The following is a 19,982-nucleotide window of genomic DNA, read 5'->3' as shown; positions in this document are numbered from 1 at the left end:
GAGGAAGATTTATTTTTATAGTAGTTTGTCTGGAAAAAAAATTGTGACATGTTTGATATCTAGGCAACAAATAAAACAATAAATTAAGTCCTTATTATGGTGTTTGCCAATTACTAGAGGTATAAATGTTTACATTGAAAATTTAACACAGCTCTCATGAGCTGAGTCCAGAATATCCCTAGATGTGAGTACAATTAAAAATGAATTTTAATTTTGCTGTAAGAATTTAGGACATATAAAAGCAAAACAAAATGAGACAAGACAATGTGATCTTAGACTACAGTAAGACAGTCATAACAAGAGAGTAAGGAGATGCTAGCCATGGTCCACTCTTCTCTAGACAGAACACATCTAGAGTATTTACTTCTGGACACCCTATTAGAAAGTACTATCCTAAGCTGGGACTGCTCAGACTCAAGGAACAAGAATAATGAAAAGCTTTGTATATACTTCATTAGGCTCCATAGAAAAAACTGGGATTGTTTGGTCTGGAGAAGATTAAGACAACTTCTCAAGTATTTGAAGAACCATCATGTCACTTGGTTTATTTTATTCTAATTAAATTAAATTTGAATTATTTTATTCCTAGCAATGGGTAGACGTTAGAACTGGCAGATAGTAGGTATTTACTAAATGTTGGTTTACTTGACTAAATTTGAGTGTTGCAATGAAGTAAATTTATGCTTGACATTGGTAACAAAGAAAGTTGTCACGGGTTGAATGGGCTGCTATGGGAGCTATTGTTCTTCCTCATTGATAATTTTGAAGTAGAGGGTAGATGCCTACCTCTTGGGTATGTTATAGAAGAATGGGTTGAACTGGACCAATGGAATCAAACTCAACTTGAAATGGGAAGCCCTAACTATATATATATATATATATATATATATATATATATATATATATGTATATATATATGTATATATATACATACATATACATATATATACATATACATATACATACATGTATATGAATCATTATGGTCCATATATTGACTAACAAAGGCACACAAATTTAAATATTCTTCTTTCATGAAGATATCAATATATTAAAATCAGATAGGAATTACATTTTAATCTAGTTTGGACTTGATTTGGTGGCCAGCCAATAGTAGTCTGCACCAAATAACCAATGGGATCAAAGTGGATCCCATCATCTCACCTGCTTCTTTGGTTGGAGGACCTGAGATGTGGAATGTAACAAGACTTTTTCCAATATGTTGCTTAGTTTTTCTGTTTGGGAAAGGGAGAAGAAAAGATTCTTTTGGAAATGTAGGTTATATACAATAAAAAGATGCTAATAAAAATGAATTTGCAGAAGAAAAAATACCCCAGGATACAGCTATTGGGGATTGGTGTGGGAAGTAGGTCTCTGATGATCTGGAGAGGGAGAGGAGATGTAAAATGTTATGAAGGATAATGAAATATATTCCCAGGGATAGCTGTTGTGGACTGCACACTGTGACCCTCCTGATCACTGTCTTTCATAAATTATCAATACTGGTGAGTCTGAGGAAGTGCTTGACTTTTGTGAACTTGAATAGTTTTATGTTGGTTAATAATTTTTCTTTATCCTCGTTTTCTGCCCTCCAGGAAACTTGGTACAGTACCTTGACTGATATTACATTTGTATAAAGTTTTGCTAAAATAACAATAGAATAATGTTTTAACATCAGCTAATTTTAATATTAATAATTGACTTAGTTTTTCATGCAATAATTATATAATTTTAATAATAATTTGTTTTTAATATAATTAATTTCAATAATGAATAGCAAAAACTAACATTTCTATTGTGCTTTAAATTTTGGAAACTGCTTTACATGTTATGCCATTTCTTTCTTACATCACTGGGAGAAAAATGCTATTAATAGCACTCATTTTACAGATGAAGAAACTGAGGCAGACTGAAGTTAAGTAACTTGTGTAGGATCACACAGCTAGTAAATATCTCAGTCATTTCTAACTGCAGTCCAATAGTCTACTCATTGCATCCCCTAGGTACCTGTGCCCACACGCTACCCATCCTGCTACAATACATAAGTATTCACCACAAATAACCTATAAAACTTTTGTTCCTTATCAGAGAGAGGTACAAATGCCCCCAAAGTTGACATCTGTCATTCTAGATCTTCCCAATCATTCAGTGGGATCAAAAGTGTAAAGGGTCAAAAGATTTAGGTGTGGAAACACTCTCGCCTTCCTCCACCCCCTTTTATTGATGCAGGTGAGTTAACTAGCCTCAAGTTACTCTGGTTACACAGAAGAGCTGGGATTCATCCAAGCTGATGGACTACAAAGCAGGAAATCTCAGATTGATATTCTGTTGTCTGACAGACATCTCTCTAGCCACAGCTTTTCCATAGTAGATTAAAGGAAAATGAGTTGAATCTCAGGACTTTATATTTTAATTGCTTAAAATGGACTAAGACTTTTGGGACATCCAGAGAAGCTCAACATGAGAGCCCATCTATCCTTAAGTGAGGGACAATAGAACTGGAGAGTCTTCAAGGTCATCAAAACAAATTTCTTAACACAGATGAAGAAAATGAGGTTCAGAGAAGGTGGGATGATGTGACCTAGAGCTCTCTGGTTCAGCATCTGATGCCCTTTGCACTGGAATGTACAAATACAATCAGAGGCAGGGAGAGAGGAACAAGTCTAGAGAAGTTCTTTCTCCATAACTGGTTCAGGAACTGAATTCTATTTTCAACATGAGGTTGGTCAGGTAGATGGTACCATGATAAATAGATCACTGCATTGGAAGACTCAGTTTGAGATAAAATTTAAGCCTTAAATACTTACTAGGTATGTGACCTTGGGCAAGCCATTTTGCCTCAGTTTCTCTCATTTGCAAAATGAGCTCAAGAAGGGTATAGCAAACCATTCTAGTATCTTTGCAAAGGAAATCCCAAATGGGGTCATGAAGAGTTGGACATGACTGAAACAAGATCAGTAAAATCCAGAATGAATTTGCATTTTGTGAACTTTTAGGATCATAGAATCATAGTTTCAAAGTCAAAGGGACCCTGGAGGCCATAGCTCAACGCCCTCATTTTTCAGTTGAGGAAACTGAGTTCCACATCACTTGAGTGATGCATATGGGTTACACAAGTAGCTACTAAATGACAATCATGATTTAAGCCTATGTCCTTTGATTCTGAATTTGAGCTCATTCCCCTGACCCCACTTCAGAGGTAGATGCATTAATGAAAGCTAAGCCCCCCTCCCTGAGAACAATTAATTAGGTTTTTTTCCCCTGACCTATAACTACAGGAAGAACAGCCTCCCCGAAATTCATTTTGGAGAAATGTGAAAATAGAGATGGAGAGTCCAAAATTTTCAAAGGAGGATAACATCAAGGACCTCTCTGGTTCTGGCAAACCATTGGTGCTCCAGACAGATTCTAACCTACTGCCATTTGGATACGCTAATTTATATGCAGCATATTGAACCTTGAGGGATCTTTTCTCATTTCCCTCACCTGTAAAATGAGAGGGTTGGGCTAGATGATCTCCAAGGTCCTTTCTGACACTAACATTGTATGACTCCTTGGCTATTATATTTAAATAACACTTCTAAGAAGGTCAGAGTAGTTTAAATGTGACATTTTACTGCTTCTAATCTTTTCATAGTTTTGAATATTTATAGCACCCCAGTGACTCTCCAGGCCACACAGCTACTCACCTCAGAGTTTGCTTTGCATTTGTGCAAAGTGTCCACAAGGCTGAAGTTCCCTATCATATTTGTAAAAATTAAGAAATGGAGTCAAAATTGCTTTATTTATTTATTTGGAAGGATTCTCTGTTAATAGAGGTTTTGATAAATGACTATGGGTCTACAGTTAATTCATGTAAGTGAAGAAATAAACCTCAATTGGAACTGAATTATCATTTAGTGTATTTGTATAATTATATAGTATAAGTGAAGACAGACTGGTCTAGAAGTCCAGAAGACTTAAGTCAGATAGAAAGACCTAAGATGGTCTCAGAGGACCTGGGTTTAAACCCAAGCTTTGCTTCTCACTAGCTGTGTGACTCTGGGCCAACTGTTGTTCCCTTTTCGGACTTGGTTTTCTCATCTGCAACGTGAAATGTGGTCTTCCAGCTTAAAAAGCAAGACAAAACAGGGATCAGATTACAGAGTCGTAAGCCATCTCTATTAAGTAACAATTTTCTTGATGGCAGCTAGATATCATTGTGGATAAAGCTCTAGATTCAGGAAAGCTTGGCTTCACATACTGCATCCGACTCTAGCTGGTTGGGTTGTTTCCGTCACATCTTAGTCCTTGAGACCCCATTTGGGATTTACTCAACAAAGATACTGGAACAGTTTACCATTTCCTTTGCCAACTCATTTTATAGATGAGAGAAACTAAGGCAAACAGGTGAAGTGCCCAAAATTGCATAAACTAGTGTCTACAGAAGGATTTGAATTCAGGACAATGAGTCTTCTTGACTTCAGACCCTCCACCCACCCAATCCATTGTGCCACCTAGATGTTCTAGTAATTGTGTTAACTGTAAAATGGAGATAATAACAGAGCTCACTTCCTACACTAGTTTTGTGGTTCAAGTGACAATACTGGGGTGGAACTACAGTCTAAGGGTCAAATCTAGTTTCTTCCTGATTATGTACTGCTCCATGAGCTAAGAATGATTGTGACTATAAGCTCTTTGAGGGTAGGGACTATCTTTTGCCTCTTTTTGTATCCCCCCAGAGTTTAACATGGTACCTAGCACTTAGAAGATTTTAATAATTTTTATTGACTAAGAATGATTTTTTTCTTTTAAAATATATTTAAAACAAATGAAAGATCAGATTTAGCTCATGGTTGGGGCAGTGCTCGCTGACCTGAGTTTAACCACTGCATTTAAAAGGAATACTATATAAATTCTAGCTATTATTAACAAAAATATCTTGTGTGAGTATGTGTGAATATGTTTATATTTAGTGTCTATATATCAAGAGATAGATACAATCAAGAGATTGTAGCCTATAACCTGGGAAACAGGGTCAGAGAGAAGCCTAGGACAGTCTGGGGTTGGACTTTGCCCATGATCACACAACAGATTTAGAGTCATAGAGCTAAAAATGACTTGATCCAACTGCCTAGGTTTAGAGTAGGAAATTGAGGCCACAAGAGATAATACCGATACAACTTCTCAAAATAATGACAATATTTGATATTCAGTGGGAGTTTTATTCAAACAGGTAGGGATTGATCTTGCAACTATTTGGTTTTTTTGCAGTCAGGATGACTGGATTCCCTCGCATCCAGGGCCATCTCCAGTCATCTTAATTCATAAATGACCACTGGAGCCAGATGGTTCTGGAGGAGAAAGTGAGACTGTGGTGGCTTAGCACACCCCCCTCCTCACTCCAATCCAATTCATGGGAATGTCATGGCATCATCTCCCCTGAGGCATAGTCTTCTTCATGAATAAAGGATAAACATCAACAATACAGGGCTACCAGTTTAGAAAAGGAGATCGATAAAACAGGAAAGCCTCATTCCAAGTTTTATGAGAGAAGGTGAGGGAGGGAGAGAGAGAGAGAGAATAGAAGAGAATAGAAGCCAAGAAGCCATTAGGAATAAACATTCCTACATCTTTACAAAGTTGCTCTAAATGATCTATTTAAAATATTCATGAGTTTAGTTTTCTTTAGCATTGTTTACTGATATTTGAAAAATCATTTAAATGAAAATCTCATGAAACTTTCTGACTTATGTCATTAATACATTCTCTGGTAACTCTGCATTTGAAAAGTCTTATTCTTGAACTCAGCATTCACTTCCCCAGCTCAAATTTCTGCCTCAGAGAAGGGGTAGTGAGGTCTGAGGGTTATACCCATGGACCGGCAGGCTCAGTTTCCCAGAGCAGCTCTCCCATCTCTGGTTGAACCCTTTCAGAGAGTCTGCTACTTTATAATTCCCAGAAGTGAAAACCCTGAAAGGAAGGTTGTAAACACCACTCTTGATATAATTGCATTTTTAACATCATCTGTTATAATTGACTGGAGAGATTTTTTAAAAATTAGAAGCAAAAAAATTCAATGGTGGGAGTTTTATTTTATACTCATTGTTTCATAATTGCTTTATCTTCATCTCGTAGGTTATAAGAAGATTAAAATGAATCTTTTTGTAACAGAAAAGAAATTAACTCTGGATTAAAGAGCAAAGGATCATACTGGTTATTGCAAACTTTAGATCTCTTTACAAATAGATGTAATTCTGAGAAGCAAAATGGGACATAAGTATGAACACTACGGAGAGAATAGGACCCATTATTAAAATCCAAAGAATCCTCCTTGAGGGAAACTTTGCATTTTGTTTGGGAGGCTCCCCACCGCTTCCCCATGATGCTCTCTTTGAAGAGTGCAGTGATAAATAATACAGCTTTTCTCAGTTGTGATTTTGCCAAAAGGCATTGTTGGAGTTTTTGTTTGCGTGGGGACTCATGAAGCTTCTCTGTACCCACATTCCTCTCCAAAGAGAGGAGAGATGAAGCAGCAGTGCTTCCTAGTAAAATACTCCGGTTCCTAGCTTTGATGTTGTTGCTGTCATTGTTTTTCTGCCCCTGCCAGACACTGCTGACACCAGCTGTGCAGCTGGGAAAGTTATGGAAGATGCGCTCCGTGGATGAGTTAATATAACAGAGATTATTTGGCAAGACTTCCTGGTAAGTGTACCCCCTCGATTATATATCATTTTTTACAGCTTTGAAAATTCAAATTACTCTCTTTTTTTCTTGGCTCTATACTTGCCCAGGGATCATATCATAGGCTATGAACTTTTATTATTTTGATTAAGTTGGATTTGGTTCTTGCCCATACCTTGTATGGGAAGCAGCAGAGAATCTTTGTTGCCCCTCTGCGTCTTTCTCAATAGAGCTTGTCCTTTTTCCATGTCGATGTTATGATGTTGCAATGTTTGGCATTGGTAAAATTCATCATCTACTTGGTAGCTGAAAGAAGAAACCTTTGGATAGTGTCACCATGTGTTCTTTTCAATGGAAATGCCAATGCGCCATCTTAGATTGTCATGGTATCCCTCTTGGGGGACTCCTATCTCTGAGTTTGATACTCGATGATTTGCGCACTAGAAAGAATTCTTGAAAGAGTCATCATAAAACGGAGAACAATTTTGCAGTGAGCGGTCGAGAAATGAGATTTATTATGCATCCTAAAGCAAATGAGTCCACTTAAAAGCTAATGATATTTTGGAGGAAAGAAACACAGCAGGCATATGGCAGCAAAGAGTTTGTGTTTCTAAAAGGTACCTTATAGACCTAAATTGTTTAACGAGCCGTTCTCTGCAATCTTATAATATTAGTCTGCATTCCTTCTGGATGGGGATTCCATTAGCCTCTGTTTTCCAGAGGTAGGCAGTTGGGAAAGGTGGTCGCTTATTAATGGGTTGTCATTTTCCTCATAAAGCGCAGTAATGGACTGGATCAGGTTAATGCCATCTACATAGTGTTTTCCTACTGTTACTGGTTTGAACAGGAGTTGAATGGCTATGTTCAATGGAAGGCTAGAACAAAGGGATTGTGTCACTGGATTCTTATGCATCCAATAGTTTATTTAAAAAAAAGGAAAAATAAAAGAATGGGATTGAATCCGGTAGTAACTTGGGTTAACCAAAGGCAAGGTCACCTTATTACCCCCTTCCTTGTGTTCCTCCCCTCTCCTCAACCCCAGAAAATAAACAAACAGAGAAGGTTAAAAGGGAAAGTCAGGACTATATCCTATCCAGTACAAGCCTGGGTTTTGTACCCTCCCCCCAGCCATCCAATTTCCTTTTCTTGTTTGCTTCTCTTAGTTTGAAAAGGTGGCCCCTTTTTATCATAGTCTTTGTTGACTAGAGTCAGCAAAAATCTGTCCCTTTCATACACAGCTGTATGTTTAGAGGGCCATAGGTAGAAATGGAAGGCAACTTTGGCAAATGATGTTTGCACTGAATTTTGAGATCCTAAGACATCTAATGGTGTGCCATATGTTAGCATAGGACTTGCGTCTGGAAATCTGTGAGCATTCTCATTTGGCCCAGGAAAATGAGGGAATCTTGTTGAGATAAAACATTGGAGTGTTTGTTTGCCACTTTCCTGCCTTATTGCTGTAATATGACACAATCAAAACTGAATTGTAAAAACATGGCCTGCTGTCTGCTAACTCGACATGTCTCAGTTGGTGGAACGATGAAAGCTGTATTAACATTGTTTCCTGCCCGTTCCTATTTTTGCCACTGATGAGCTTGCTCGGGAGAGATGAATTTAGTTTTTTGACACAGCAGGAGAATATTAAATTGAAAAAATTAATCTTACGGGATTCTGAGAATGTTCTGGAGTCCCACTACAACACTGCTTCCTATCCAAGGGAATTCCCTTCGAGCTGGGGCTGCTTTGAGATTCACCCATGGGCTTTTAAAATCATGAAGTCATTTAGGGAGTGGGAAGGGATAGTTGCTAAGGCTTGTGGAAGTACTCTTAACCTGCCATGATGATGCTTCTGTGTACATATTTCAATTTGGGGTTGTATAGCACCCTGCCCTCCCCAGTCCCGATAGGTTATTTTTGTGGTTCAGTCATTTTTTTCAGTTGTGTCCAATTCTTGGTGTCCCCATCCAGGATTTTCTTGACAGAGTAACTGGAGTAGTTTGCCATTTCCTCCTCCGGGTCATTTTGAACATGAGGAAACTGAGGCAAACAGGGTGAAGTGACTTTCTGAGTCTAAGGCCAGACTTGAGCAAAATACATGTTTTAGAAAGCATTGGCACAACTGCAGCCATAGCATTGCTGCATCCTAACTGCCTCCTACTCCCCCTCATACCCCCACCCCAGTGGGGCAGGAAGACAAATTAGAGAATCCAGGTATTTTCTCTTATGGGGATGTGGATGTTTTGCTGCAATCAAATAGGGTCAAAAGAACCCCTTTTACCTCTTGGATTCCTTAGCTCCTTTCAGATTCTATCCAAAGCTACCTCCTACAGGAAGCCTTTCCTGATTCTCCACCTCCCCTTCCCCTAATTGAGTTGTATTTACTTTGTATCTTATATTTATTCAGTGGCCCAGGGCAGCTCTCTTAATTCTCTCTCCAGTCCTCAGTTTCCCTAGGTGTAAAAATGATGGTAGGAGATGACGCCTAAAATCTCTTCCAGCTCTGACTCCATGGACTTCTATGCTCATTTTCTCCATCTTTCAGAAGAATGTAAGCTCATTGAGAATAGGGTCTGCTTTCTCTTTTCTCTTTTCTCTTTGAATTGCCTACTGCCTAGCAAAGTGCTGGCACATATTGGGCAATTAATAAATGCTTGTTGAATTGAAATGTGGTTGAGTGAAATTCAATTGAGTTCAATTCATTTGCTGATTTTCATCAACTAAATTCTCAATTTGCACTTAGGAATATCCCAGGAATACCAATTAATAAACTAATTTTATACTTCCTCAGGATTGCTGATTGATAAGCAATTATAAAGTTAATACCAATGATAAAGAAGAAAGAATAATTGTCTGCTAATAATAAGAGAAATGGGTTCTGGTTTCTTTTTGGTGACTAATTGCAAAATCTTAGAACAATCATTTAACCTTCTGGTTCTGTTTCTCATCTGTAAAATGGGGAGCTTGAACTAGCTACCTTCTAAAGTCCCATCCATCTTTAAAACCTTGTCTTTATCACCTCTAGGGTCTTTGTATAGACTTTGCATAGTCTAAGATTCACTATATAACTTTCTCTCTTTTACCCTCTTCTTCACCTTCTGTTGGAAGGATTGATGAATAAAGTGTAAAGAAGAAAAAAGAACGTCAGCATAGGCAATCTGAAAACTACACATAGAATCAGCCCCAGAATATAAAGAATTAACCCTAATTACTGTGACATGTCTGAAGCCAGGCAGAAAAATATGATTTTTGGCATTAAGATAATCATTAATTATAGCCCAGTACCATTCTTTCTTGGGATTAGTTCAGATAACTATAAATTACAATAGTGAAATGCTTTTATGTCATTTCCTCTCCTTTTTTATGATTTATATAGTCAGAATACTGACCTGTAATTAAGTGTACTGGAGAATAGCCCCCAGTTAATTAAACATTGTATAGAGTAGAGGGTGTGTCTTGCCAAAATTCCAAAGAAAAAGGGCACTCTTGGATCAAACAGCTAAAATAAAGGTTTTTCTAAGATTGTGAAAGCTACTCAGTGAATCAAAATTCATCCCTCCTCCCAGAATCTTTGAGGGTTCTCACCATTGTCTCTAAAAGAATATGGCCCATCCCTTAATATAATTACAGAATGTTACTTGCATGAGAGAGACTTGTAGATAGGAGACAAATTCTAGTTTGTGAAGGCTGAAGAAAGCAAAGATAAACATGAGTGATAGAAACCCAAAGGAAATGTCTCACTTTCCTTCCTGAGGATAACAAGGACCAGCTCACTAATCATTCTTTGGCAGTTATTCCTCATCTAATGTCACTGCCAGTTGACGTAGTGTCAACATGTCCCCCAGATTGCTTTAGCCAGCCCAATCCCTAATTCCACCCACCTGTCAAAGTTAGGCTAAAGGCTATCTTTTCCATGGTTTAAAACATTTGTGTGCCAAGAAATATGAGATAACGTTGCCAGGCATTCCCAGAGCCCATAGTGACTCTATCCTGCCTCCATCTTTTGGAGATCCCTGACCAAAAAAGCAGGAAATAGCAGGGTTGGGCAGGTTCAAAGAGGTGGGACAGGGGAAGGCTTCATATCGGAGAGTTCCCTCTTGCAGAGAGACTGGAGGAGAGACAATATAATAAATTAGAAAGTAAGCTAAATTTGGAATCAGAGGACCTGAGTTCAAATTCTTACTCTTACTTTCTATTTTTTTTTTTATTTTGGGTCTATCATTTCTCTTCTCTGGATCTCACTTTTCTCATCTTTAAAAGAAGAGTATGGGCCCTAGACAACCTCTCAGTTGTCTTCCTTTTCTTAACTTTGTGATTACCTGACCAGCCCAGATGATGGAAAGTCCATTCATGACTTCTATATGGGAGAAAGAAAAAAAAATACAACTCGAGTGCCTCACCTGTCAATAAGTTATTATATCAAGCTCTTGATAAAGCATTTTATAAATGACATTTATCATCATTTTTATATTATTATGTTTATAATTCTTAAAAATCATTAATCTCATCTTGTTCCAAAGAGTTCAGTCAACAATGGTCCAAGAACAAGATATTTTGTGACTCAAATTCTTTATTATTTAATGTTCTGTGCACTATTGCACAAATGAATAAAATTCACTTTTGTATTTAAATAGCTTAAATTGTAAGGTCGTTCTTTACAGGCTTATGGAAAAAATTCTCAGGATAACTCTAGTAGAAAACAGAATGATATTTATGACATCATAACATCTGATTAACAGGATGAGTTCTCATCATGTACCTACACAATTTTGATCTCCTCTACTAAGTCTGTATAATCTAAAAGTTTTTAGATCCTTATAGCTTGAATATTGAGTATATGCATTAAATGTATTTTTAAAAATTGTTGGTTAAATTTTTAATAAATCTATATTAGGTTCTAGTCATCATGAGCAACAGTGTTTTTTATGATAGTGGTCCAAGTCCGCTATGTTTTATTGGTTAGCCCCTCCAAGATACTTTAATACTAATACTTATGGTACTGGTAGTATCTGTGTTTGGTCAGTCTGTGAAAGATATTGAGTTTAATTCATCACTCCAGGTCATGTAGATGCCAAATTTTTATATCCTTTAGTGATGAGTTATATAGTTTCTGCCATTTCACTATATAGTCTATACTGAAACCTAAATTTTCATTATTTTCATTACTCGGGGATAAACTTTCTGTAGTTTTTTTTTGGGGGGGATTATGAACTTCTATTCTCAATCCTTTTCAACAAATTATTAACTTAGTTTGGGTTTTCTATATTGAGGATATGGTTGCTTGACTGCATGCAGGTGTCTCCAGTGGAGAGTCTTTGGATTCTCTTCTTGGATTTTAGTTACTTCATAGATTCCAAATGTAGGCAAATCACTTTCAGATGCCTTCAACAAATCTAATTATATTTGCTTTAATTCCTGTTCCAGAAAGGGATGTCTGCTTGTTTGAAAAGTGATGATCTAGGCTTTTAACTTGTTTGCCAAGTGCTCTGAGGTTGTATATCAATCCTTATCCGTTTTTTTTTCTCTTTTTTTGGTAAGACAATGAGGTTAAGTGATTTGCCCAAGGTCACACAGCTAGGTAATTATTAAGTATCTGAGGCCACATTTGAACTCAGGTCCTCCAGGGCCAGCTCCATTCACTATAATACCTAGTTGCCCTCTATAATATATGACCTTTTGTTAGGATATTCCTTGGCTTCCTTCAAGTCCCAGCTAAAATTCCACCTTTTACAAGAAACCTATCAAGAGCTCTCCTTAATTCCAAGACTTTTCCTTTGTTAACTCTTTACAAATTCTCTTTTATAAAGCTTGTTTGTGCATACTGATTTGCATGTTATCTTCCCATTAGACTGTGAACTCCTCAAGGGCAAGAACTATCTCTTTCTTTTCTTTGTACCCCAACACAGCACCAATCCTGCAACACTGGAGGTGTTTAATAAATATTTCATAACTGACTTGATAGTTGGATCTATTCTACAATTCTGAAAATGTTCCTTGAGACTGACAATTGATAGGTGGTCCTTGCTTTAAATGTATCTTTCCTGTTGAGATTGAGATATGATTCCACATCTTCTCCTTAACATTGTCGTGCTAAATGTGCCTTTCCTGGAGGGGACCAAGGCACTATCTGGATCAACTGTATCCATAGACCTGACATGGCCTCATTCCAATTTAATGCCTTCATTTTCTATGTATCCTTGGTGAATATGAAGAATTTTACTTTTATCAAATCCAAACACTATTTTGAAGCCATTTAGAGGAATCCATGAAATCAAGAAGATTCTTGATCGACTTGGGGTTTTGTTTTGTTTTTGATGGAACTACATAGCTTGATGTTGTCAATATTTATCATATGAGATGTATCATATAATTCATTCTAATTTGGAAGTCATGCTAAGTTAACTTTAGTAGAGATGATAAGAGATCCAAGGCTAGGTAGAATCATGATGGACTCAAGTTGTCTTCCTGAAAAATAGCATATTTTCTAACAATCACTCTCAAAATTATTGCATTGATGCTATATTTTTAATATAGGCATTTTATTACCAGTCTCTAACTCTTTTGTTGAGTCTGAGACAAATTACTATCCCATTGTTGTTCATAAGTTGACAAAATATATGTGTTTTATAGTTGAATAAATGGCTAAGGATATAACATAAACCCGCCTTCTGCAGGTTTAATGAAACTGTCCTCCGTACAGCCCTAGCAGCGGAAAGGGGAGGAGGGATAGCTGACAAACATCTTTTCCTATTCTCACATGATTTTTGTCTCCTCAGTTACCTCCATGTATTTGGAAAGCTTTCTGTTCCACGTAATTTGAAGATTACAAGTATTGGGGATGGAAATATTGTCAAAAACCTTGTTAAGGGGCAGCTAGGTGACGCAGTGGATAAAGCACTGGCCCTGAAGTCAGGAGTAGCTGGGTTCAAATCCGGTCTCAGATACTTAATAATGACCTAGCTGTGTGGCCTTGGGCAAGCCACTTAACTCCGTTTGCCTTGCAAAAAGCCAAAAAAAAAAAACCTTGTTAAGTTTTTATGAATCAGTGTTAGGTTTGGGGAAATATATGCAAAAGCAAGGTCTATGATAATGATCTGGTTCCAGGACAATTTCTTGGTTGAGTTCTCCAGGATATTTTGAGGTCTATATTTACAAAATTGATCTGTCAGTTTGTAAAAGATAGTACATTTCTGGTGTAGAATTCTAACCACTAGGTCTTATCTGGCTGGGTATTTGGTAGGTGCTAAAATTTTGTAGCCTGCATTAGTATGATGTACTATCTACAAGGCTTCCTTGAATAATTTACATTGTTCTTCCATTATAGACTCCTTTAGGATATCCTTTCATAGTTGCTGATGACATAGAATTTGTCCTTTCTATTTTCACAAGCAAATTTGCATGCCTTGGTCACTTAGTCTATACTTCTTTTTTTTTTTTTTAGGTTTTTGGAAGGCAAATGGGGTTTAAAGTGGCTTGCCCAAATCCACACAGCTAGGTCATTATTAAGTGTCTGAGGTCAGATTTGAACTCAGGTCCTCCTGACTCCATGGCTGGTGCTCTATCCACTGCAGCACCTAGCTGCCCTGTTCTATACTTCTTAGTCAGTCTATTATGAGCCGAGTTCCTTTGGAAGTTATTGCCCCAAGAATGTCTTCTGACTATATTGCCTTCTCTTTCTTCTCAGTAGCATACAATTCAGAGCAGTCAGGTGTGTTGGAAGTCATCCCATCTAATCCCATCATTTCCTTTTTTTTAAGTTTTTGCAAGGCAATGGGATTAAGTGGCTTGCTCAAGGCCACACAGCTAGGTCATTATTAAGTATCTGAGTCTGAATTTGAACTCAGGTCCTCCTGAATCCAGGGCCGGTGTTCTATCCACTGCACCACCTAGCGGCCTCCATCATTTACTTTTAATGAAATTGAAGGTCAGTAAGGCTATGTAGTCATAGATTAAGAACTAGAAAGAATCTCAGAGACCAAGAGGTTAAGTGAGTTTTCAAAGGTTAGTAAAGTATTTTGACTTTAAATACAGTTCTTCCTACTCTATCAGTAGTTCTCAACCTGGGAGCAAGAGTGGGGGTGGGGGGCTGGGAGGACACACAAGGATTCTTCTAGGGGTCCATGAATCCATAAATATCCAAATTCATCTCTTAGATACTGAATAAATAATGTATCACTCATATAAATGCTATTTTTCAGATAAATATAAATGTTATTATGATTAATAAAATGCAAACTCATTTAAAATCTTAACTGAATTTATGGTAGCTTTTTGCTATCATGAATTTTCTTCACCATTGGATAATATAGCACAGCTACTGACATGTGGAGGGATGGGGGGGGGGGGGTTCTGTATTTTACAGTCCCGAGATGACATTTCCTTCTCCACTGCAGAGGTGCTGAATTGTAGGCTCCACCTTTGAGGCAGTGGTCCTGGTTTCAATTTGAAAGTCAATAATTTCTAGATAGTGCATAAAGACCTACTTCTTTTTTGTCTTATTGTGCCATAAAAACTGAAGGGATGTAAGCTTATTGTAGTGTATTCTTTGTAGCCAGTCTTCGAATCCTGAGAGACAGAAAACAGAGAGAGAGACAGATAGAGACAGGGAGAGGCAGACAGAGACAGAAAGAGATATATATACATACATATATATATATATATATATATATATATATATATATATATATATATATATATATATATATATATATGTATATATCCTGGCCACTTTTGAAGGTACTAGAAAGGTACACAGAAGGTACACAGAAAACAAAAAACAAACCTCATCATCATTCATGCCCAAGGCATTGCTAAAGGCTTCAGATTTGGGGGAATTTTGTCCCTATAAATGACACCAAAGAAGAGATACCACAAGTTACCTTGGACCACAGGACCCTTCCAACAGATATTCATCTATACCAACCTCCCCCATTGAAAGAGAGTTCCTGAACAATTACAACAAATACCATAACCCTAGAAAAAAAATAATTGTCCTTGACTCATTTTCTCCTATGTGGGCCCTCGTCTTCTTTTCCATATATACTTCTTTAGACAACACATTCCAGATAGATCATAGGCTCATAGATTTAGACCTCAGATGTACCTTAAGGATCATTTGTTCCAGTCCTATTATTTTGCATATGGGAAAACTGAAGCCCAGAGAAGGAAAATGGCATAGCCAAGCCTATACAGGTGGTAAAAGAGGGAACAAATACTTGAAGCTGGATCCTCTGCCTCCATCTCTTATTATGTATTATAATACTGCCTCAAACATTTCGACACCCTAGGTGCAGGGCAGTTGATTTACCCAGAAGTGAATATCTGTGTGAGATATATACTGAGTATACAAAGTCAGGCCCTCTCTCCTCAGTCCCAAAGGAAACTGCCCAGACCCCAGAATGCAAGAACTTTTGGAAGAGCATGGCTTCCAATCCAGGCCCAGTTCAGTCCAGGTGCCACTTCTGGAGGGCAGTTGGTGCTACCCAGCAAGAAAGCAAAAAGCTTAGCTCTGTTCCCAACTAAAGCAAATCATTCAGGGAAAGTTTCCTTTGTCAATTTGTGTTAATAGGACTACCCAAATGTGTTGTCCTGGGGAGCCCACAGAGTAACCAAAGGCACTGGAGAAGATGAACGTCTTGTTAATTTTTGTCCCATTTGGTGTAGGTTAATTCTGCATGTTAGGTAAGTAATTCTTTTTGGCTTACAATGTGATTAGCCATCAAATCTTTTGGGGGTACATTTTCATTGCCACACTCTTGTTATTGTAAATGAAATTTGCAAGCCTAATTCCCTTCCCTTCATATTGAATCCATCCCCCTTTAGGCCTAACAGCATGCTAAAAATGATTCCAAATCTCCGATGCTGATTGGGGGCCATATGTTAGGACTAATTATATAAATGAAACTTGGTGGAAACGTGATATGTGAAGCGTTCAGGGCTTCAAGGAATTATCCAAATGAATGCAAGCTTGCTTTAGTGTGGGAAGGAATCGAGGAAGAGTTAGTGTAGGCTTTGAGCAGATGTTAACAGGTTTGCACCACTATCTATTCTCTTTTTTTCTCTCTTAGGACAGCTGACTGAATAGTAACTCAGAATATCTGAAGGGATCAACTTGCTGAAACCTTACAGTTAGCTTTTCCTGATATGAAAATATATAATAGAGATCTCTAATGTATCAAAGATATAGATTAACTTATCTAGGTATGTAATATATCATAAATATATAACAGGTCCTATATAATATATATATATATATATATATATATATATATATATATAAAATACAGGTATGAGTAGATCTACAGAGACCCATATACATGTATATAGGAATATATATTATGTATGCATTGGATTCATTGTCTAAATAGGCTGAGGTGGAACAACATAAAATATAAGGTTGGAATCAGCAACCTTGGAAAATAGGATGTTGGAAGGAAGAGGGGCACTGGGGCCATTGTAGGGAAAATGTTGACCTTTTAGTCAGACTGCCTTGACTGCCTGGCCCTTACACGAGTCACCTGTCCTTTCTGATTCAGACTAAATTGTTGTGGTTGTGGTAGGATGTACTTGATATATATTGACTACTAAATAGGGGGTCATACCTGGGATGATTCAGTGTGGGGATTATGGATAAGGGTTGCTTTCATTGATATACAGAATTCCCAAATGAGGAGCATTCCCCATCAATGCAGGCCAATGAGTTAAAAACATTTTATCTGTGCTTTCCATGTGCCAGATTTTGTGTGCGATTCATGCCAAATATGCAAGATGGGACCCTCTTTCCTCAGGCCCCAAAAGAAACTACCCAGGCCCCAGAATCAAAAGAACTTTCCAGAAGAATAAGACTTTCAGCCCAGGTCTGCAGCCACCATTTTTGGAAGCAGTCTCTGGAGCTTTAGTCTCTTGCATTCCAATTGGGAAGTCAATAATGTACAGATAAAATCTACACATATGCACAGCATTAACACAAAGTGAAAAATTACAAAATTAGACAAGGTAATTAGACCCAAAGTACTTTCTGAATGAAGAGAAAAGAATTATTAAACACTTACTGGGTGCTGAATGCTGGGAAAGCAAATAAAATAACAGAGCCGGTCCCTGCTCTCCAGGAACTCTCTTTCAATGGAGGAGGTTGGTATAGATGAATATCTGTTGGAAGGGTCCTGTGGTCCAAGGTAACTTGTGGTATCTCTTCTTCGGTGTCATTTATAGGGTCAAAATTACCCCAAATCTGAAGCCTTTAGCAATGCCTTGGGCATGAATGATGATGAGGTTTGTTTTTTGTTTTCTGTGTACCTTCTGTGTATCTTTCTAGTCCCTTCAAAAGTGGCCAGGACATGCACACACACACACACACACACACACACACACACACACACATATCTTCAAAGTCATTGTTTTCAGGAATGATGACTGTGCTCACTGGGATGAAAGAACTATACTTCCTGAGGTTCTTGTATACTGGGTCCTGAACTGTTCCATCAGGGTCTAAGGAGAGATGGTGGTCAAGAAGCTGGTTGTCTGACCTGCCTGGGCACCCTCTGTCTGTTTCTGTCTCTGTCTTTCTCTCTATGTTTTCTTTCTCTCTCTCTCTCTCTCTCTCTCTCTCTCTCTCTCTCTCTCTCTCTCTCTCTCTCTCAGACACACACACACACACACTCTTCTCCCACCCCAATTGATTAGAAGTTAGAGGAGATGACTAGCTCTTCATCCACAATAATTGCCTCCCTGAAAAATGACTATGAGGGTTGTATGTAAGCAGGACAAGTGGTTTGGAGGCCCTGCCATTCCTAGGCCACCAACATCTCTCTCTTTCAGTTGCTCAGCTGGGAAAGAGAATGTTAGTTTTTGGTGGTGGTGGTGGTGGGTTCAGAAAAGACTTTATACAGAAGATATCAACCAGTACCATTTATATAGTGCTTAATGTGCCCCAATCTGATTATCTCATTTTATTCTCACAATAATCTTTGAAAGTAAATGCTATTAATATCCTCATTTTACAATTGACATCCTCAGTTTACAGGTAAGGAAATGGAGGCAAACAAAGCTATTAAGTGTCTGAGTTCAGATTTGAATTCAGATGTTCCTGACTCCAGGACCAGTGTTCTGTCCACTACATATCCTCAATAAGATGGTTTTTGAGTTGGCAGTACCTTCAAGGAAGAGAGGGATTCTCTGAGGGAGAGGTAAAGAAGGGGTCAATTTCTGGTATATAGATACTGGAACAGAGGGGAGCTCTGCTTGTCGGGGTCTTCTTGAAATTTATAATCTTAGTCGGTTCCCTAGAGCAGAGAGGTCAGACATTGCTGACCTGAGCCAGTTTAAATGCAATTAGGAAATATTTGGTATAATAAACCCACAGTAAAACACAAGCAATATTATATTTTAAGATAAAGTCAATATGTGGCATGCTGGGTTCCTTTTATATGAATTAGTGCCCCTAATCCTATTGGAGCTTGATGCCATTGACCTGAGACATGGAGAGGGTTAAGTGTTCTTCCCGTGATCACATCACTTGTCTACGGCAGAAGAGTGACTTGTGCCAAGCCTTGTACCAAGGTTTGGAGTTGTTTCTCTTTATCTACTCCATAAAAATGTTGGGTCTGATGTCACAAAAACCTGGAGTCAGGAAGAGGAGTTCAAATACAGCTGCTAACATGTATTAGCTGTGTGACCTTGAGCTATTCACGCAACTTATGTCTGTTTCAGTTTTTGCTTCTGTAAAATAAAGAGTATCTTTGTCAAGAAATTCCTGTAATGGAGCATTGGAACACCACTGAAATGGCTAAAGAATAAAAGGAGTCTTTAAAATCCCCTTCAATGGATTTGAGCTGAAATTAGGACAAATGTAGGAAGTTTCCAATCCAAGGTGTAAATCTGAGTCTCTTCTTAGTCCAGGGAATCCCCACAGGACCACTGATGGAGTGGTAGAATTTGTATTGGATGGATTTTGTGGATCATTAGAATAGCATTTGGGGGACCCATTCATTCACCTAATGCCTGTCTTAAACTATTACTTCAGGAGTGCCTTATCCTATATATGTCTTTCTTTTAAAAAAAAATCTTTTTATTTTTCTTTATTTTTTTCATCCATATGCACATGCATATTTTTAAGTTACAAAATTTCCTTCCACCCCCTCCTCTCAGCAGCAAATAGTCAAGTGACCTTTGTGTGTATATTTTTGATAAACATATTTACAGATAAGTCATTTTCAGGATGAGGAATTAGAATTTTGGGAAAGAGACACAGAGATAATTTTTGTAAAGTGTCCATCAGATTCAGAAGGATTGTTTTTTTCTTTTTCTTTGTCTTCCTCTGGATG

The 19,982-nt window shown here is 37.8% G+C and overlaps 1 long non-coding RNA gene across 1 annotated transcript in view; it reads left to right on the top strand.

Moving 5' to 3' along the window:
* LOC141493642 (uncharacterized) overlaps nucleotides 1-19,982 on the top strand; it is a 348,850-nt gene that overhangs the window by 80,492 nt on the left and 248,376 nt on the right. The window contains exon 2 of the long non-coding RNA XR_012470267.1: nucleotides 6,590-6,684. This is a non-coding gene — a long non-coding RNA (uncharacterized LOC141493642). The remainder of the gene's footprint in view (nucleotides 1-6,589; nucleotides 6,685-19,982) is intronic.

Source organism: Macrotis lagotis, chromosome 7 (assembly GCF_037893015.1).
Source record: "Macrotis lagotis isolate mMagLag1 chromosome 7, bilby.v1.9.chrom.fasta, whole genome shotgun sequence".
Classification (NCBI taxonomy): domain Eukaryota; kingdom Metazoa; phylum Chordata; class Mammalia; order Peramelemorphia; family Peramelidae; genus Macrotis; species Macrotis lagotis.
The sequence above is the reverse complement of the archived record's forward strand: the minus strand, read 5'-3'. Positions and strand labels throughout refer to the sequence as shown.